Raw genomic sequence first — 22,857 nt, forward strand, 5'->3', positions numbered from 1 at the left:
GACACCATGTCTGAAATCCCACGTGATCTGTCAAATACTAATGCATGAAAATCCTAACCTCAAAAAAATCACCCGTTACAAACTTATTCTATTTATACATATTTATGTACTCATGAGTGCTTGTAAGTTGTACGCGCTTGTGCACGCGCGGTTTTCATCACTTCGAATCAACTAAGCTGTCGCTAGACTGGTTGTAAGCTCAGTATAATACTCGATGAACCAGTAAACAGCAAAATTCTGACCTAATCACTCAAATATTGTACTAACTCCTTATTTTTGTAATTCGTTTATCAAATTGCAAGTCCAGGGTCAAATTGTTCTAATAAATGTTGTCGTCATTTGAGCTTCCGGGTCTGGGCTTGTACATTCTATGTACAAACATACATACATATATGAGGGGTGGTTACAGTCTTTTTAGTAAATGAGCTTCAATGAGTCGCTTCAAAATTTATAAATTATTGGGAGTATCAAATATGATTATCTCTAAGAAGGCAAAATTTATTCACTTTATTATAGGTTTAGTTTTAATTTAGTTAATTTCGAAATCTATGCAGCGTATATGACAGAATCAGATCTAAGCAACACTAATATTTGTCAAAGTATTTTACTCGTTTGTTATTTTGCCCCCAAACAAGTTTATATCTTCGAATTGTTTTTTTTTTGCAATATGTTTTTATTTGTTTTTGTTTAGATTCTGGACAAACCTGACAGTTTAGCAAATGTGTCAAAAAATCTTCTTCACCTTTATGAACTTTTCTTCGGGATTCTGCTGTGTTTGACTGCAATTGTTCGCCTGACAACTGGTTTGACGCAATTCATGCACCGCCTTTCACTGGAACTTCCTGTTTGTTGCCAATTTGACCCACTAACTTAAGAATATGTACATATGTATGTGTATGTACACGTTTTACGACTTTTCCCCCACTTCTTTCAGTAGGCAGTGGCGAGTGAAGAGCATTTAGCAACGTAATGGGCGTAGCGGCTACGTAAAAGTTTTTATTTTACGAAATTTTATTAAGGCAGTAATAGTGTTGTCGCCGGCTTAGGGAACAAAAGTGAGATATCTACATTAATTTCTACTTGAAAACGTTTAAATTTATGCGCACGTGATTTAAATATAATTTTTGTAATTTTTTTTTACGTCTCTAGTGATGGTGGAATTTTAGAACAATTTCATATCTTTTTAGAAAAATATTAGATATTTTTATCGGGCGGCTTTTTTTTGCCATCGAAGATCGAAGTTTTATAAGCTTACACATTTAATGCGAAACTAATTTCCCTAGGTTGGAAAAAAATGTAGGGTTGGTACATGTGAATATGGGGAAATGAGTAATTGTGTAAACATAGAACTTTAGAATGTATGTATCGCTGTTCTACATACATACATACATACCTTAATTTTTTTTTTGGAACCGCACTGCCGGGTTTTGCCATATTATCTTGGCTATATTTTCTTACGTACATACATAAGTATGCTTGTACGCTCTATGTTAATTGGTACAATGGCTGCCAGGCTCCTCAGTGTCCACGTTATTTCAAAAATGGCATTGAAATTGCACTTGGAAATAAATTCGAAGTCACCATGTATGTACTGTCTATTTTCTTTTTCTTGTGCATCAGCTTGCATACTGTAAGTAGCATAGTTGAAGTGCATACATCCAGCCATACTATTCCACTCATTGTAGACACTTGTAAATGTACATGCTTACACTTGTTGTTAGCTGATTAAGTTAAGTGACAGTTTGAGAAGTTTTTGCTATTTCTATTTTGTTTATTTAATGATTATTATATTATTTTTTTATGAAAGTCTAGCACTTTATATAACCAACACTTTATAAATCCATATTTCAAACTTTGGACAAAAATTATAAAAATTCAACAAACTACTAATTAAACCTAAAGTTTTCAAACTTTTTATTCAGAATTTTTAGAAAAATTATGCAGATAAAGTGCAAGTTTCAAGACGCTAGAAAACAGCGTTGATTTTTGATATTTTTTTTAGTTTGCTCGACAATGGGCCGTATGCATAAAACCTAAGCAAATGCTTTTTCTTAAAATTTCAGACCTTTTATTCGATTTTTACAAACAAACTTAAGTGAAAGGTATGAAATTTTAAGTAAAAGCAATTGCTTATTTTTTATGCTTACGGCCCAATATCTTTTATATGAAACAAAATGCCTAGCACCTTCAGCAAAAAATATAAATTTTGTGCAAAGTACGAACATGAAAAAAATTATAAAAAATTAAGTAAACAAAACAAAAACAGCCAAAACTGGCTGATATTTGATTGGCTAAGTTTAACCAGCCAACTCGAGCGTTTGAACTAAGTTTAAACTCCAGCCAAGCACCCAAAAACTGGCCCTTAATCAGCTGACCACAAGGGTATGTTATCTACAACATACGTACATACATACATATACAAAGCAGATTCATGTTAAATAAGTTGAGAAGTTGAAAAAATAAAAAAACGCTGTCAAACGCGCGGGTATACAAAGTTTTTCAATGCAAAAAGGAATTCAGGGAACTCAAGCAATGTTGAAGAAAAACCGAACGCATAGCGGAAGCATTGAACTTTGACACAAATATCTACCATTTTATTTCCTAGAAACCTTTAGGCACATGTTTAGATAGTATATCTAGTAGCTGTGCTTGTAATTTATTTATTTATATACATACATACATATGTATGTGCTCAGTGTGCATATTGTTTTAATTTTTTTTTTTCTGTGCAAGTGAAAAAAAAAAACACCTAAAGGCGGATCTCCATGGCATGCGTATACGCATACGTGCGTTTGACAGAAAAATTGAATAAACAAATTTGTATGGCAGCACCTACATACAGTTACTCTCAAAAAAATTTTTGTTAATTTTGTATTAAAATATGGCTTATATTTTAGCAAACTCTGTTTAAATCCAAGAATCATACTGTGTTGAAAAATTAAGAAAAATCTGCAAAGTTTAAGCAAAATCGCGAACTTTTTAATACGAATTTCTAAAAAGAATTCAGGTATGCAGGTTGATAGCCCGTTAAATCGCGTTGATTTTTGAGAATTTTTTTGCTGACTATCCTACGGATTTTTTTCCATATAAAAAATTTTCAGAATTATATTTTTATTTTTTTAGAAATCGCTGCATCTTTTAGGCGCATCAATATTACACAGTTACATCCCGAGCTAATAAAAGGAAGGTAAAAAATAAAACGTCAAATAATAAAATATAAAAATTTTGCCTTTGACCAGCTATAACTCATATATACATACATACATATACATTTTTTTTAGGGTTTATGTCAAATTTTGTCAGATTTTTGCAATAAAAAAAAATTAAGTTTTTTAAATCCATAAAAATTTGGTTAAAATTTTGAATATCTTTATTTTGTACGTAGAACAATTGTGGAACTTATTTGACTGATTTTTGGATGTTTTTCAACCCCGGTGGGCTATCCTGACCGACCAACATCTTGGATATCAAAATTTCTTTCGTGGAATTTCTTAAACCCGCTTAGGCCCTGACGTTCTATTGTATCGCCACCTTAAACTTGACACAATTTTCGTGACCTGAAGCACAAACGGCCAGCTGTTGAATAACATACATATAACAAAAAAGCTATGCATGCATAGCTCCAGTGCTGCCAAATCTATACAGACACCAGCTGTGGCAAATATACGCGATGACTTTTTACTCATTGCACTATTTTGGATTTTCGTATAGGGCTTTTTACAAATACATATACATACTCATATGTATCATGAATGACATGTGACAGCATTTTCGTATTGAAATTTATTTGCATTGCCGAGCTATGTGAGTAATTCCAATTAACCTATGACAGACCTTCAAAACGTTAATATAAAAATATTTGATACTCGTACAGCTTTTCAGATTCCAATGTTATTAAAAAAATAAATATTTGGCGCTAACATTTTTATCAAGTGTTTGATCGAGCTTCTCCAATTTGAGGCATGCGTCTTGATGTTGTTACACAAAATGGCGGAACTACGATTATAGCCGCCTCCGAATGGTTGGTTTCATAAGAAGCTTTTTCAGGGCATAATTACGCTCGAGGGTCGGCCGGTGTTAGAAAAAACTTTTCTTGGACCAGGGTTCGAACGTACATACATAAATACATACACACATAGGCTTTAACGAGTAGTAGTACGCACCTCTAACCAATCGGCTACTTTCGTTCCTTTTTGATTAACATACATACATACATATGTATGTACATAAGCATGTACATATGTATATATGAACATATCGTTGTAGTAATAGAAACGTTTAGTAGGTTTTTTAATTTACTACATATTTACATACATATGTTATAAAACATCTACTACCCACTGGTCATCTAACTAAAGTGGAAAGTTTTTTAATAAATATTTTTCTAACAACAAATTATTGAGTTCTGAGTTAAGCAGCAGTTAAATTTCAAATTTATTTGTATTATATACCCGATTCAAAAGCAAGTTAATGAGCAGCTGTGGCTGAAGAACGTCGGGAACGTAAAAATGTTAATGCTGTTTTATAATTAAAAAATAAATATATGTACATAATTCCGCTGGCAATACAGAACTAATGGAGAGCCAAAAAACATAAAAAAAAGCGAAAGCAATGTAACAACTAGTATCTGGTAAATTTGACAGTACAAACCGCATAGTAAATTTATTATCAAATTTTCTAATACAAAAAAAAAAAAAAATAACTGTTTGGCGCAGCAATTTTTATGCTAAGTTGTTTTCCTTCAATTCTTCTCTATCTTTGCTAAAATTTTTTTATTCTCTTTTCCTTCGGCAGCTGGGTTCGATAAATTTCTGATGAAAATTAAATGAATTGGCGTGCAATTTGGTAGCAAACCCATTTATCAACACCTGCCCTTGATATCAAAGCTGGATTTAGGCTTGGTATGGGTTTGATATTAAAGCCAATCTCAAACAAAAGGGCACTAAAAAATCAATTTGAAATGGGCTTGATTTGGCTGCTGGTCTCAAACTAACTAACTTAATATCAGCTTGATATTGAACACAAAGGGCCATTTTTTCTCAAAGTGATTATCACTATTTTTTTAGACTTCGCCATGTCTTGATTTTCAGCACCAAACAATAAACAATTAAAAAACAAATATTATAAAAAATATTATAAACATTAAACAAACAAAATAAAAATAGACAAAACTGGTCAAAATGTCGTGTCCCTATTATTTTTCATATGACTATATTACCTTCGGGTATTTTGGAATCAGCAGTGTTTTAAATTCACGGTGAACATTGGAACGAACATAGCAATCTCCATATTTTATATCAAACTGTTTGCAAGTAAACTTCCGAGCTGATATGGCTTGCCCTTCATAAGTCGAGCCATGTCAAACTGATTCAACAGAACATCAAGCGACTGCTATTAGCAGAAATTATCAAGGCTTTGATTTGATATGACTGACTGCGGATTTGTTCGTTATTCGCATGAATTACATACCAACGAGGTCATTCGTTCTCAAAAATTTCTATGGCGATTTAAGTGATTCGGTTTCTAATTGGTTAGCCAATTAATAAGAGGAACGAATGAATCTGCCGTGGGAATGCTATAACCTAAGTAGACTCGGCGGTTTGCTGTTTCTTGCCGAGGTGGGATCTACCTAGTGCTAGTACGCACCTCTAACTACTTATCTCTATGCCTTTGTTTGAACCCAGCTTTTTGATATTCGAGTGCAGAGGTTCTATGTCTATGCTATTTATGAATATATTTTGGCAGTTCAGTCAATGCTCAGAGACTATTGAGATTTTCGATTACATTTCGGGTATCATATTGGGTTCGAATGGGCTGTTTCACACTAGAATGCCAGAACAATTATTCTCACAGTTTCACACTGGAAACTAGCAGAACAAAATGTGTACCTAGAGGACGTTTGAATGTATTTGTAGCTTTTGCGCTTGAAAGTTGCGTAGCGACATTTTCATAGTTGCGTATGTGTTAGTGTGCTGCAGCAGAACTGCCACTTTAATGCGGGGTTAGAAGCTGGAACAACTTTTTAAGAAACTACCTTCCCGCACTGCCTCGCTTGCCAATAAACAGAGTTGTGTTCTGGTGGCAGAAATGTTCCAATGTGAAACCGACCAATGGCAACATAATTTTCCATATACACATACATACATACATATGTATGATAAACTTATCAAATACCCTCTAGCTACAATTTATAAATGAAGATAACAGTTTCAAACATTTCTTGTGTGTTCATTTCGCATTTTTTGCCGTTTCGTTGTTCCACGGCTAGCGTATTAGATTGTTATACTGTAGTTTATATTCTTTTTATTAAAGTATATGTATGTATATATACATGCATACATATGTACATATATGCTACTGACAGCATCACCTTGCATGCATTCGACATTTTTTTTTAATTGCCATTGTCGTTTTGCTTTGATGCCCCACTCTGTCGTCAATGTGCACGAGACTTAACATAAGCATAATATCTATGTGCATTAGGGTGATCCAAAAATGCATGTGAGAAGAGCACATATTTGTATATGGGGAAAATAACTATTTTTCTTAGAAATGATATACAATTCTTCAAAATCTATTTTATCTAACCATATTTTAATATGAACGATTCTCGAAGAGAAACAGGGTTTACCGATTAAAGAATATAGATTTTCGAGGATTCTTAACCATTTCTACCGAAAATTGTTTTTCCCCCCATATAAAATACAGGCGAAACTTTAAGCGACCTCTAAATATTTTTTGGGGGAGAGAATTTATTTTCGTTAGACCACCCTAATGCGCATATCTACTATGTATCTACATATGTATGTATACATAAAGTTATGATAAAAACATTGTACATACATACATATATATGTATACGAGGTAAATTGTTTAACTCTGTCTAAAGTTCAAGGCGCAAAGTTCGACTGTACACTTCAACATTTTTTGGTATTCTAATGCTTTCGTGATGTTATTGCTAAGCTTTTTAAATTTAAGTGGCCGTTGCAGCCGTGTTTGTTCGTATATTTCCTACTTCAAGTTAAAGCACTTCATTGAAAACTTTTCTAACTATTTATATGTACATATGTAAAAACAAACAAATTTCGAAAATTCCTTATTTTTATCGCCAATTTTTTTAGCACTAAGAATTTCAATCAATTAGTTTGTGCGAATTCTTAAATATTTCCGTTAAAGAATTTTATCTGTGTATGCATATATATATTGCACTTATATACATAGATAACTAATAGCGACTATTGCGCGAAAATAACTGTGCTCCACCACCATACAACAACGCTGTCATCACTGTTTAATCACATTAAAGTAATTGCGTTAGGAAAAATTCTTAGCTTTTTAGTCATCATCACCTTAGGTTTATATGCTTTGTTAAAAAAGTAGCAGAAATAAAATTGCTCGATATTGCCATCGACGCGCCCTCGAATGTGAAATCATCGCTACTTTTTAAATATTGTTAAATAACTGTAAATACTGCTGATGCAATAACTCGGTTAGAATGACCATTTTGAAGCAGTCAAGTCAATGACAATGCTAAGAGCGCTCATTATGCTCTCACTTGCCGGCGCTCGTCCCTATGCCATTTGGCTAGAAATCAGTGCGCCGGTTGGTTGAAAGAATGTTTTTTTTTTTTTTTTTTTTTAATTTATGTACTATGTAAGTACGTATTTATTGTTTTAAATTGTGCCACAAAATAGATAATACTGATAAGTTAAAGTTAAAATGACTGCTGCTGGCAATACTTAAGAAATTGGCATTCCCTTTTATGGCGAATAACTATCGCTGCTTGTTATGAGGTCGGGATGGGCGGTATCGGGAAGATCTGTAAAAATATGGCGAATGGGACGGGACGAAAATCCTTTCCCTACACTCCCGATGAAACCGCAACCCCCGCAAATTCACCAAATCTCCCTTAAAAACGATGTTTGAAATATGCACTTTGTTTTAAGCAAAACAAAATAATCGTAAGATACCAGATTTTTCATTATTATTTTTATTATTTAAAATTAATTTGAAAGACTTGAACTTTTTTGTCAACCTACGATCGGTTTGCAAACCACACCACACACGTTGAAATCTCAACCGGTCGTTTCAATTTGTTGTCTGTTTGTAGCCTGCTTTAGATATAGATTTCGGGACCTACGGGACCGGCGGTACAATTCTGAAAAACGTCGGGATGTGCGTGTTGGGGACTTAAAATATTAAATATTTAGTCCCCTACCCATCTCTAATTTGTACCGCTGCACAGTGGTATTTCGGCGGAAAAAATGAAATTTTTTGAATACTCAATTTTTATATTTGAATTATATACAGCCGGTTTCACTAGCAATTTAAATGGAAAATGATTTTTTATTTTCTGCCAGTTTCCATACAATATTCCAAAAACTAAATAATTTTTCATATACATAAATTGCTTTCGTGAAATTTAATTTTTTCATTTTCAGTTTTATATGATTTTAGAACTCTGGCAAACTTCAAACAAAAAATCATGGCCGACGAATTGAGAGAACGGTTCTACCCACCTATGTTTTTATCATGATAAAAGCAACAAAAGTCGGAAGAATTTTATTCAACTAAAACTGGTTGAGATTTTAAGCAATGTGTTTTGCTTATGACTTTTGTTTTTATTGTTTTTGTTGTAGGGTCACATGAAAATATAGCACTTACTAGACAAAATAGAGAAATAATACATTAATAATTGACACTTTTTAAGGCGTTTTTGAGGTTAGCAGCCTCATTGCATAAGTCGTTAATTAGACTACATTGTACGACTCGACAACATTGGCATTGTCTACTGTCGTGCAGAAATAAGTAAACGACGAAAATCGTCGAAAACTATGCAGTGATGCCAAAATTTTCCGTTTTAATACACTAGCCGAGTTGAAATTTTAGGCAATGACATGAAATTTTCGATACGATTCGACTCTCGAAAAACGACTTGCATTCGAAACGACTTTCGCAATGAGGCTGTTGGTTTGTATGAGTAGTATGCTTCAAAATAAACCAATTACGTCCACTACGTTAATACAAACATATGGACAAAATTTTAGACTCATATATTCATCGGTGCACTTTTTATGGCATTTTTAAGACGTTTTTGGGGATGGGGTTATATGGGTGGTATGCTTTAAAATAAATCGACAAGGAAAATTTTTCTTTTTTTCTTGATTTATGTCCATAAATGTTGCATGCGGAAAATTGAGGTTCTACGCGGATTCCTACTAATTTTTTCCGAAAAAATGTATGGCGCTATACCACTGTGCTTGTGTGTAAAGGCTATTTCCATCTTAGCGCCGTTTCTTCGCTCAAAGCTTCTGTTAACAACAACCTGTTGCCACTTCTAGCCGCGTTCACTTGTTCAGTTGCTCGTCTCACATGCTGAGCTTTTGTTTCTAATCCATACATACATATGTACGTATGTACATTTATGTAGGTATGTATGTGTGTACATATGCATGTATATAAATGCCACCCCGCCGGCAAGTTTGCACCTTACGGCTCATGAACGAACGCAATTGTGAGCAAACGCCAAGGAACGCAAGCTGCTGTTAGCTAGTTGTATAGTTCACGAATGTTTTTGCTAATAATCAGGTCACTAAAAACAAACTTTAATTAATGGCATTAAAATGAAGAATAAAAAGTAAAAAAACAGGTGCCCGTTAAAATTTCTGGCTTTCCGCGAAGTGTGTCCAACTCAGAAGAGAAGTATTTTTCCGATAATGATTTGCAATAGGGTGGAATTCTTTTCTACAAATATTGCTACATTTGGATTTTTTATTATTAAAAATATTTTTTTTTTATCACTTTTGCTTTTATGCGAATTTCAATAAGCTGGAAATGTGTATCACAAGTAAATTTTGGATCGTGGCAATATGTTAATCGGTCTATGAGTAGTTCTTTTGACCAACTCATTTACTGATATGAACAATAGCATTTTATATAATCAAAATATCTGGCACACATATACATACATATGTATATATGTATGTACATACAGTCATTAAGTAGTTCAATCCAATGTCATTCATTCATGCAGAAAGACGTATTCACATAAAACAAACAAACAAAATTTTGCATGCCAGTTTTTTAAGCTCGCACGTCGCGTTGATTGTTTACCGAGGTTCATGCAAACCTGTTGTTTTCTCTTATGCCTAAAAAAGGCATACGAATTTTATTATTTCGTATTTTATTTTTATCTATTCAAACTTTTTTTGTGTGGTTTTTTTCGATTTAATTTTTACCTCATTATTACTCACGTACTGCATAGCGCACATTGTAATTGCTGTTGATTTTCACGAGATTTCATAGCGGTTTCGTAATCTGGGTATGTACATATATGTATGTAAATCTGAATACATTTAACATATCTCTAAATTGTTGTATGTCATATGTACATTAGGTTACTTCAGGTTTCAAAAAATCGATTCTGAGAATCCATCATCTTGTGAAAATAAAGATGAAATCATTTCTTTCATTTTTTTTATTTTTTTTTCCTCGTTTATATTCAATAAAAGGCAAATTTGTTAAGTCTAAAAGAGGCACCGAAAATCCAAAATAATACGAAATCTTTTAATAAAGATCGAATCCTTCTTCTTCGTATGGAGTTTTGCATTTCTTTGAGCAGGCAAAATATTCTATTCAAAGAGAAGTTTTTTCCTCCCTTGTAAAAAAAAAACAATTAACTTAGCAATTTTGCACTCTGGGCTTTGTTAGATAATAAGCTATACATATATACATATATGTATGTATAAAAATTAATGAACATACAAATGAGAAAAGAATGATAGTCAAAATTTATCAAAATGTTGAGGTGGTAGCATGTTTTGTTGCGGGCTGTACGCACATAAGTGATGGGGGAAAAAATTGCCTCTGTGATCGTGCCTGACCGTGAGAAAAAGCTGAAGAACAAAACGTGAGCGTGCCCGAACGTGAGCCCCAATCATTTACATATGTACGCGCCTATCTCAATTGCATTTTAATTTTTGCTCTGCCATTCGCTCTGTGTCGTTTAAAAAAAATAAACCACTGTGTCGAATCAACATGGCCGATTTTCACTTTTGTTTTCATTAAAAACTTTTTCATTTCTCTTATGTGTGTGTATTATTTGTAGCATATGACACGCAGAACACTAGATTCAGCGAAATTATAGTCAAGTATAATTCATATTGTTCACCTTCATTTTTTTTTACCTCCTCACTCATTACCAACAATTTGTTAATTTTAAATATGCATGCACATCTGTACGTACGTAGGCATAATTTTATTAGCCATATAACAACTATTGGCGTTATTTTGAGCATCGCACGCACCACGCACCACTGCGTGAAAATAAAACTAACAAAATCGACGGTTTAAAGAAAGTGAAAAGAAGAATAATTAAAAGCTGATAATGCCTTTTCGTTTAAAGTAATTGTTCAAAATAGATATTAAGAAAAATTTTTTTTGACGCGTTTGTATTTATTTAACTTGATTTTTTTTTTTTTTTTTTGTAGAGACATGTCTTTACATATGTAATTGCATTTGGCTTTTACGCATTTGTTGTTTGTACCTGTAGTGTTTCAGTTTTGTACTTGTTTATCTACCACTCTTGTAATTTAAAAACATATGTACATAATTCTTTTATTGTATTTTCTTTACACCTGAACGAATCGTTAAAAAATTTTCATTCAATATTTTCCAACTGGAATAAATCAACGTTCTTTTATTATTAATAAATTAACTTCAATATAATTTTCTATAAACTTCGGTTTGAACAGTACTCCCAACATTTTGTGGATTTTTTCAAATTTTCATTATAGCTGCATTTATTTATCGACATTGGCAGGAATTATTTTTATTATCTTGGAAATTATGCAACAATATCACAGAAATTATATCAGAAAGTGAATCATAACCAGGTTTCAGCAGACATTTTAAGTACATATGTATGTAGATATGCACATACATATATCACATTCTAAAGATAGCAAAATTATTGTTTAACTATGTAAGATAAAAACGTCTGAATTTTTCGCAACAGTTACCAAATTCATATAAAAACATGAAATCAGCAATATTTTAAGGCCAATTTACACTCGAGTCTAGGCATACTACTACAATTAATTCTTCTGGCTGATAAAATAGAGTTACTGTCATAAAACTATAGTCGTAAAAAATTATGCATAGATACCAAAAATTTATCTAACAGCATTTGCAAAACCATTTTACTTCAAGACACAGAAAAATTGGGTTTGTGGTGCCTTCGGCTTTAGCTTTACATGTCTGACAAATCCCAATATCAGTTTAAATCCCATTCACCCATTTTTCAAATTTGGACAAATTTTAACATACAAACTTTGTTGAAATTCATTCTGCTCCAACAATCCAAAAAAATTTTCCTTATACGTATACATCAATCTCTAGTAATACATACCAATCGTATCGAAATGTATTGCACCCTAAATCAAACACAGTCACAACTCAAAATATCCCAAATGTTCAGGAAAAGCGAAAAATTTAGTGCCGCGCAAGCGACGCAAGCAAAACAAAAATAGCCTTTTAATAGTATTCTTCCAGTTCAAGAAGTTAGCGATGAAGAAGATATTTTGGCGGCCTAGCATGATCTGTGAACTGATTTATGGGGAAAAAATCGAATTTGAAAATTTTTAAGATGTGACTGTTTTTGTTTTAGGGTGCGATATGTATGGAGGTCATTTAAAATGTGAAGGTTAGAGGTGCACAATACAGTTGTTTTAGTGAAAAGTAATAACGGCTTGAAAATGAATGAAAGTAAAGAGGAAATTCTTCTTCTTGGTAAGGGCGAAATAATAACAAGAAAATTTACATCGAAAGTGTATGGCGGTAGGGGATTTGATTTGGAAGATCGCCAAGCGCAATAATATTTAAACTTACATATATATTTGAAAATGAATTTCAATGTTTAAGTTTTTGATGTTTTGTGATTTATGCAACAATTGTTAAAATACCACATATACAATTGTTTTAAAGTTAATCCAACCTTTAGTTAGCTTTTATATCACATTTTGTAAACTTCATTGTTTACTCTTCAAAGTATTTTTGTAGATTGTGCTCTCCATGCATGAAAATTTACGCAAATCGGTTGACTTTGATGGTCAAATCAAAATTGCTTGCTTTTTCATTAACGTCTGAACATAAATTTCGAAGGCAAATACACCGACATTAACTCAAATTTCCATTTTTTTGTTATCATAAGTACTGCTATAAATAAATCTTCCCTTATAACACAAAAAGTTTTTAACTTATAATATTTTTGTCGGCAAAAAAGTTAAAAGAAACGCCCGCCGCAACGCTAGGATTTGCCCATATCGAAGATAACATTCGAACATTCGCCATAATGTTTAAACAGTTTTCAATGTATGTTATTGAAAGAACGAAATTTTTTATATACTTTTTTGTTTTTTTTTTACTTAAAAAGTTTTTAACACATCGATTATTTTTGGTATTCCCGATATTTACTCAGTATATACTTGTTAAAACGGTATCGAGATCTCGATACTACATCGGTACTCATGAAGAGTATCGTTATTCTGTACTCGGTACTCGTATCGTTCTATCACTACTCATGTTAGTGAAAAGCTGGGCACTTGTTTTGTACTAATTATATGTATTTTCTCGTTTTTTTTTTGTCTTCATTTTCAATAAATAATTTCTGTGCTCTTTTTTATTTTTTGATTATTTTAGCAATGGCATTCAAGTGTTATCGTTTGTTTTTGTTGCCACTTTCGCTCTCGATGTTATAACCAGTTAGTAAAATGTGTTTAATACGATTTCTTGGCCGTTTCGTCTCCTACATCTACATACATACATATCAATCATATACATACATATGTATGTATGCCTACATAATTTACCTAGTCTTTTATGATAAGATAAGTTATCGTTTGAACTTTGTCGACCAATATACTTACAGGCATACAAATATTTGATAAACAATTAGGTTATTTACCAATTGTGTTATTTTCGTTTCGCTTACTTCAACTTCGATAGTGCGTGTGTTGTTGTAAGCATTCCATAAAAGCTGTACCTACATATATGAAATTAGTATTGGCGTAAAATCCTAAATATTATGGCTTAATACCTTAACTAATTGATTTGGTTAATTGTAAAAGATATTCGAGCTAAGTACTATTTGCCATATTGATGTTGGTTAATCGAAGCTAACAGTATTTAACAATACCAGAAAATTTGGCAAATAAAATTAGTAAACCGTGGGTTTTTAAATTAATTTTGAATGCTGCAATACAACTCGTCGTCGTCTTATCTTTGGAGTTCGGCAATGGCTAATTGCTTTTGCTGCTTGCCGGCAGCTGAAACGATAAAGGTACAGTGAAGTGATACGGGAACATACATATGTACATAAATATATTTGGATGCTGAAACAGTTGGCAACAATAATATACTGGAAATACGTACAGTAGTAGTCAGATGACTGTTATTAAAAATTTATTGTACTCCGCATAAAATGTGTACTTTTTCGAATATAACAAAAAAAATCAAAAGTTATGTTCTAAAAAAACTTTCGTAGTATGTAGTCTTCCAATGTTTTTACAAAAGTATGCGCAGGAAAATCTATGCAGAGCTGGCAGCTACTGTTTACAATTAACTAGCTTCTCACGTTCTTGACTCAATTTGTGTAAACAATTAAGGGAATAATGACAAAAACATGTCAAACGCAAATAATTCCGGTTGAGTATAATGTCACGGCGTCTGTGAATTTGTAATTCTTTTTTTTTTATTTTATTTCTTTTTTTTTTACTGATTTTGGTAGGTGATATACATATGTATGTATACCGTGGCGTTCACGTAAATAGCACACATTTATTTTTTTACACACATCACAATGCGTGATATATTTCCTTCGTTAATTGTTTTTATAAAAATATATTATATTCTATAACATGAATCATATAAGTCAAAGTTAAAACTTTGTACACAATTCAGGAAAATTTAAAAAACTTAAAAAAAAAAATGTCATCAAAATCTTTAACTTTTAATTCAGAATTTTTAGAATCTTATTGGGTATGCAGTTTTGTAGCGTATTCAATTTTCGTATATGCACGTCTGAAAATTCCAAGAAATCCCTTTGAGTTTTGAATTTTTTTTTTGTCGATGGTATTGCGTATTTCCTTCCACGTAAAAAGAGATTTTGTTCATGCGTTTGTTTCTCTTCAGGAAACTTTCATTAATGGTACCCGATTGTTTTTTTTCCATAATTTTTTAATACTGGCGATATTTTTTATATTTTTTGGGGGTTTTCACAAGACCTATAAAAAATAGTTGATACTAAAAAATGGTTAAATAAAAAATTGGGTATTATTATTGGAAGCCTCCTAAAGAGAATCAAAAAAAAAAAAATAATTTTCAGGAATTCTCTACCATTAATATGAAAAGGTGTTTTTTCTTCAATATTTTAAATTTTCTCCCATCGCATGTATTTTTGGACCACCCTAATGTACATACATATGTATGTAGTATGCACGTTAGTAGTAAAAGAAAACTATTAAAACAAATAAACTTCTTTTAATCAGGAATATGCTATTGATTTCCTTAATGTTTTTCTTTCCTCCAGCATTGTTTGTTAAGTTGCGTGCTTTTGGTGGCCGTCAAGCGTGTTATTCCAATCGTTTACTATAAGTGAGGTCTTAATTAGTTGAGTTAAACACCTTTGTTTTTAAGTTAGTAAATTGTTTGCTTCTTTACTTTTTCAAACATATGTACTTCTTCTCAAACATAGCGTTGAAGTAATTCAAACTTGGATAGTTTTTGATTTGCCATTCAGTTGTCAGCAATGCATAATGATTGTGTTTAACCTAATTGGGCATGCGTGCGTCCGAACATTTAAATGTGATTTATTTATTTATCTGTTTCATTCTGCGTTAACTTAAATATATGTAAATAAAAAGGTTATATCAGCCCGAACAAATTTTTTGCAGATATTCGACATTTTATTGTTTGTTTAGAAAACCTTTCTAAAATGTTTTTTAATATTATTTGGGCTTGATTAAAAAAGTCTTCGTAAAGCTATGTATGTATTTGATATTCCTTCGCTTGGAGATTTGTACTCTCTGCTTCCATTGCCGCTATTAAAAAAAATTAATAAAAGAATAAAAATAAATAAATACCTTGTGGATGATGTAGAAAAGAGGCTATAATTGCCTCGCTTATGATTACGCGGATCGTTGCATTGGAGAACCTATCTACATATGTATGCACATGACAACATTATCCACCGCAATTTATTGATGACCGTGACCACTGTGCATCAATTCAGCCATCTGAAAAACCAAAAAGTGTACAAACAGCGAAAACGATTCGCCACGGAACTAAAAATTCATGTTGCTCTCTCTCCGGCAATATGTACATACATCCCCATTCATATTATTCTCAACGTTTTGTTTTTTTACATCTGCCCATTTTCAACCGTTCCCCCTGGTTTGCGTTTATCATGTAAATTTTATTATACAATGTTTCTTTGATTCACGTTCTGTTGATCGTCGGTCGACCACATGGATTTTAAAATGTATTAATGGTCATGCGTTTGTGTGTGTGTGTGTGTGTGCTTGAGGAGGAAATGAAGGCCATGACGTCGGCTCCACCATCGCATTGAGTTTGCTTTAGCCAATAATAATTAAAATTGTGCTTGGTTCAGTTGCTTTTTATTAATGTTTTTTTTTAGTTACATTGTTTTCCTTTCGCTTTCAAAAATCGCTCTTCTTTTGGGATGTTAATGAACTTGGAAAGTGAATACATGAAGAAATTCAACAAGTAATTCTTGGGAAGTGACCCAATAGCAGTACTTTTTTTTAAATATAACAGTAACTTTAGTGCCGTGTTCTTGAAAGCGCTGGCATAAAATACAAATTTTGAACAACAATAGTATTTATTACTTAAAATTACAATCGACCTTTTTAAAGAGCTTTGTCGGGAGTTTTACTGATGAAATATGTAGCGCCACCGCAACAGCGTTATAAAGCCATGTATAGGGTAGTTCAAGGGTGACGTAGATCTTTGACAGCAATTGTTTATGATTTATTTTATTTCAGGCAATCGGTACTACAGGCTTTGGCAAACTTAGTGATGCAGCGATACTCAGTTGAACAACGCGTAAAAGTCCAAATGTTTTATGAAAACGGTCGTTCTGCAGGAAGTGCATTTCGAGTATGCACACTCATGTTACGATGAATGTTATGTGGTTCCAACATGACGCTTCCATTGGCCACAAAATGCATGAAACAATTGCCCTATCGCGAATGAAGTTCCCAGGACGCAATTTGTAACGAAACAACGAGGTCAAATGGCCGCAGAGATCTTGCGATTTGACACCATTAGACTTCTTTCTCTGGGGCTACGTGAAACGTATCTGGTATGCCAACAAGCCCGAGAATATTCCCGAGCTGCTTTACAGCCCGAAATACCTCTGTCAAAAAGTCATGGCAAATTTGATATGCCCATGCTGAGTTGCCAGAGGAGTCACGCTGGGCTATTAACGGAAATTGTGTGTCAATACCGTTTGGATAAATTGTGGTGGGTTTTTTTATACAAGAGAGCGTGCGCTCTTATTGAATCGCCCTATACAATTATGGATTCTTGTCGCACTCACTTATTAATTAACTTATGTAATTGCTGTATGATGAGAAGTATTTAAAAATGGAATGAGTTTTTTATTGCCAGGCCATCGCTCAAATCGTTTCAGTGCGCGTTAATTCCGATGTGTCGGTTATTAATTTTCGCCACAAACTCAATTTAACAACAATCGTTTTTTTTTTTTTTACCAGCAACCCGTGAGCGTGTACATACTCTACATAAATGTATGTAGTGTATATGTATGTATGTATTGCAGTATGTGCAGAAGCACTCGAAACAATTTAACACTTGAGTGTGAATTGTTCGTCTTCATTTTGACTGTTGTTTTCGAATGACTTTTCCATTTTTTTTATATCAGCACTCGTCGACTCTGTCAAACGATATTTTGTCGCTAGCTGGTCGGTTGTTAACAATTCGGGCTTATTTTCTTTTTTTTTTCACTCTCATTGAAACTCGGTAGTTATGATGTCATCGCGCTGCTGAATATTCGACATGTGTATCTGGTATGCACATACATGTATGTATGTATGTATGTATGATTTTGTATAAATGCACATAAGACACGGCACAATCAATTCAACCAGCTTTTAAATAGTTTTTTTTTTTTACTTTTTATTTTCTCCATTCGTTTTCATTTCACATTCACACTTTTAATTTGGTAGTGTTTACTTAAATTCGTTTACACATATCGGTTTGGTGTGTTTGCGCATACCAGTGGGACTTCAACTCCTGCAGGCCAAACCACTGAATAAACATACATATATGTACATATGTATGTATGTAGATATGTGTATATGTATTTGTTACTAATGAGAATTCTTCGCTGATTTTACCCTCCTCACTCGCCGAAAATGTGTCATTTGATCAACACTTTGTCGTATGACATCCGTTACTGACGCAGTCTGATCATAATGAGATCACGCAGAGTCGTTTGAAATTACTGTTTAATTTCAGTTTGTCCAATTCATTACAGTTACGAAAAATTTATTTAAAAATAAAGGGCAGAATAAAGGCGCGCGAAAACGTTATTTTAAGTTGCACTTATAAAAGATTCCAATATGAACGCCTTCAACGTTTTGCGAATATCGTATTCTGGCCAATCCTTAACAACATTCAAGGCTATTTATGTACTTAGTCGTCGCTTTTCGCCATTACCTGAAAACATTTTGAAAATATGCACCTATATATATGAATCACACGTGTCGTAATGTATTGAACTTGACACATTTACTGCGGTTGCCGTTTTTTTTTTTCGTTTTGTTTTGCTTGTCTCACCCACTTGCGCACATCTTTCATATTAATTGTATTTCCAGCGAAAATTTAAAAAAAAAAAAAAACTTTACAAACTGATTGTGTGTATAAACATGTGAAGCTGATTTACTTGTCAGTAGCACTGTGATGGATGCATTCTTCGCCGAGTGTACAAATTAAATTATCGGCTTGAAGCAGAGTTACTACTACATACATATAGATATGAATCGATTTCGTTTTGTTAGTGAGCAAGAAGAATTTTTCAAAATAATTTCGTTAAGTTTCAGAGCTAAATAAGTTAATGAAACAAAACTCAATCTTTAAAAGTTGGGGGAGTGTTGCTGGAGTGACGGTCCTTGGCCAGATATAAGCAGATATTGAGCAGAAGAAAGCAGTGTCTAAACTATGTCGACCAACATCCAAAAAAGTTTTTTCTCATAGCTGTTCTCCTCGGCAGGTAATAGCAAATCTCCAAGTGCACTTCTGTCATGATAAAGCTTCTCTGCCGTTAAGAGGCCGCTACAAGCGTTTTTAACCTAATAAAAGGGAAAAGCATTTCTTCTTGAAAAAAAGAGAAATATGTATACGTTTGTATCTTAAGTATTACTTTTCAGTTATTTTGTTACATACATATTAACTAAAATTCGAAATTAAAAATGGACAAGTCCCAACAGCTGCCACAATGTTAAAGTCTAATTTTTAAGATCGCCTGGTTTTAATAAGTAAATTGTTTCTAATTATGTCATTGATATACATACATACATACATATCTTGTTATCTGAGAATTTGAATTTTACGCGCTTTAAATCGCTTGCCTATGATGGGGGCGAATGAGTCATTTCCGTTTTGCCTGTGAGCAAAGCAACTGATCGCTGGCATAATTTCGTGATCTTATTCAGCATTTCAATGAACATTTGACTTTTTTGTTGTTGCAAACTTAATTAAAACCATTTTTTTTATATTTCGTTATTCTAAAGACTTTTAGGCTTCAACTAAGGATTTTAATCCGATTGATTTATATGAAATAATTTGATCGAAACAAAGTAATTTATGTTGTAATGTGAATATAGTTTTAGAATCGAATTTCAATTTAAATTATAAATTGTTATTGTTTGCAACTTATGTTTATTTTTAATAATTTTCATTCAAAATAGAAACCACATAAACAAAAATTTCCATGCTTGCATATATTTCATAAAAATTAGTCAAACTTTAAAAAATTTTCATACAAATTTGAAACTTTTTTTAATCAAAATTTCTGTAAAATTTTTTTGGTATGCAGTTTTGTAGCCCATTCAATTCAAGTCTACTAAAGTGCTAGTTTGAAGTAGGTAAAAGTTGCCGGCGATTTTTGGGAATTTTTTTTTTCGAGGCTGTTGCGCATTTTCATCCATATAAAAGTAGATTCTGTCCGTGGATTATATGCGAAAAAGCTGCACATATTTTCTAAGCTTTGCTGCATTAATAACGTTTTCGTGGTTTCAAAAATCACTTAATTTACCAAAAAAATAAATAAATAAATAATGGTGGAAGATTTTTTTTTTAAGTTTAGACTTATTTATTGCACATGGCATTTTTTAAATGGCATACATTTTTTCTCATTACAATGCTTAGTGGAATAATACCGAATTTACACTAGGCATTAAAATTACAAAAAATTGGAGGCAATTAAAAAATGCCATGTGGAAATGAATTTAGTGACTGAATGAATTTTTGCCATTTAATGCCTAGTGGAAATTCAGCCTTCTAGTAAAATTTAAATGCACGGTAGAACATGTTGACCCCTAACGGGTCCCTGCTCTATGTGTATTTTTTGCCCTTAACTAGAAAAGGGACAAAAAAGGTTTACGTATTGAGTTGCTATAGGGTTCTCCGTCGTTTGGTAATTATTTTAGTGCAGACACAAAAAGTATGCCTTTCCAAAAATTTAAGACGAGTATTTTGTATTTTTATTGTCGCATGTCTTAAAGAGGATTGCAAAAATCCGGCATAATTGCGAGTTTCGCTGAAATACCCCCAAAAAATGTGCATATACACAAAAAAAAACCTCAAGTTCAAGGTGAATTTTCGCGCGCTGAAATGTATTTATGGCTCCCCATGTATGGATGTGTTAGCCTTTAAAAGGAAAACAAGAAACAGATGCACTCACAGTGCAAAGTATGTACGAAAAAGAGTTTATTTAAGTAAAATGCAAATAAGTTGTATGAATGTATTTTTGCCATGTATTCCAAATACATATTTATTATTATTTCCTCTTTAGCAGCCAGTAGGTGTTTTGTTGTATTTACCGAGCGACTGCAGCGTTGCCAAATTTAAAACAACATTTTTCGGTGTCTCTTACCTTTTCATTTATATATATATTAAGTTTTTTCTTTTGGCATTGCACCTTTACATACTTTAATTTTCATAAAATTACTGCTTTGATAATTCGTTGAGGTGGGGGCCATTCGGTATGTGCAAATTAATTCCGACATTCATTGAAGAAAAAACAAAACGCTTTCAATTTTCTTTGCCATACAGCGGCGTTCATCACAGCATTGCCATTTAAAAAGTCCACTGACGCAAATATATAAGAGTAAAGGAAAAAAACAACAAAAATATAAAATAAGAAAAACAACGGCCAATCAACAACCATGCTTCATGTTTTTACTGTAAAAATTGTTGGTTTGACGATTATGACCATGCCATGTCACCATTGCAGATGTGCTACCGACATTCCAAACCATAATTCGTTTATGCCATCATCACTCAACCATGGAAAAGTGACCAAGTAATAGCCAAATAAATGAACTCGTTCATACATATTCCGCTATCCAAGCAGGTTTACTACGGGTAAACTCGCATCATACACGTACATTTCCATTTCCTCTTCATTGGTTTCGTTGGCTACTATCAATTTGATTACGAACTTGCAATATATGTAGCTCCATTATAATGATAGCCATCATCATCATCAACATCATTACAATGCGGTCAACATCTTTACCATGATTACGATTTCTTAATAATAGTTGCGTATGAATAAAATAAACCGTCACCGTCGTCCGTCCTGCTTGCTTGGTTTGGGTGAAATTCACAAAACCTGCAAGGCAAGTTCAGCAGTTAGTTAGTTGTACTGAGTACAGATATACAAAAACTTGTCGGTTTCTTATTTTTGAGATTTCACTTGTCTCAGTAGCGTTCGTTTACCTTACCCTGCGGCTGCGCTGCACTACATAGTGAAGTTAAATAGTTATTCGTGATTTCGTATGATTATTAATAAATGTACCAATTTGAAAATACAATAATGCAAAAAAAAGCCCTTTTATATTAAAAAAAAAAAATAGTTAAACTTTAAGAAAGGCTTCAAAGCTGAGGGGGGGGGGCTTTGAATTTACCATAATTGACGAATATGAAATATCTACACTGTTACTCATTTGCTTAAACTTTGCCACAGCTCAAAAAACGCTATTTGTCAGTACAATTTATGTTAATGAAATACATTTCAGGGGTTATTGAAGCTCAAGTTCCACGAAAGCGGGCTTCAATTCTCAAGCAGAGTTTTCGAACCATTTTTCACCAGATATTCTTGATGGGATTAACAACATCTGAGCAACAAAACTAATGGAGGCAAGAATGTTCTTAGAATATAATCAAGCTATTGCTTACCACCTGTTCATTGACATTCTCACAGTATGCACTATTTTCTGAGGATAATTGCGGTTGATTTTCCAAATTTTAGTCAACACAGAGTACAGTATTCATCTACGCCAAACCACCTACTGAATACTTTGAACCGATATCTACTCGTAATCATTAGCGAATACTCAAAAGAACTTATTTTTTAAGTATAGTTGCGTACTCAATGTCGATACTTTTCTAAATCGATATCGATACTTCCAATGTGTGCACTACATTATAATTTGCTTACTTGTAGTTACTTTTTATTTGCAGTTTAAAGAAGCTTACAAGTTTAGTGCAAATAAGGCCAACATCTTATATGTTTGTACATATGTATGAGTATAT

General features: G+C 32.9%; 1 protein-coding gene across 1 annotated transcript in view; it reads left to right on the plus strand.

Annotated features, from left to right (window-relative positions):
- LOC108371575 (moesin/ezrin/radixin homolog 1-like) overlaps nucleotides 1–22,857 on the plus strand; it is a 41,488-nt gene that overhangs the window by 5,692 nt on the left and 12,939 nt on the right. The gene's annotated exons all lie outside the window — the stretch shown is intronic.

Source organism: Rhagoletis zephyria, unplaced genomic scaffold (genome assembly GCF_001687245.7).
Source record: "Rhagoletis zephyria isolate East Lansing unplaced genomic scaffold, Rhagoletis_zephyria_1.1 Rzeph_scaffold_05081, whole genome shotgun sequence".
In the NCBI taxonomy this organism is placed as follows: domain Eukaryota; kingdom Metazoa; phylum Arthropoda; class Insecta; order Diptera; family Tephritidae; genus Rhagoletis; species Rhagoletis zephyria.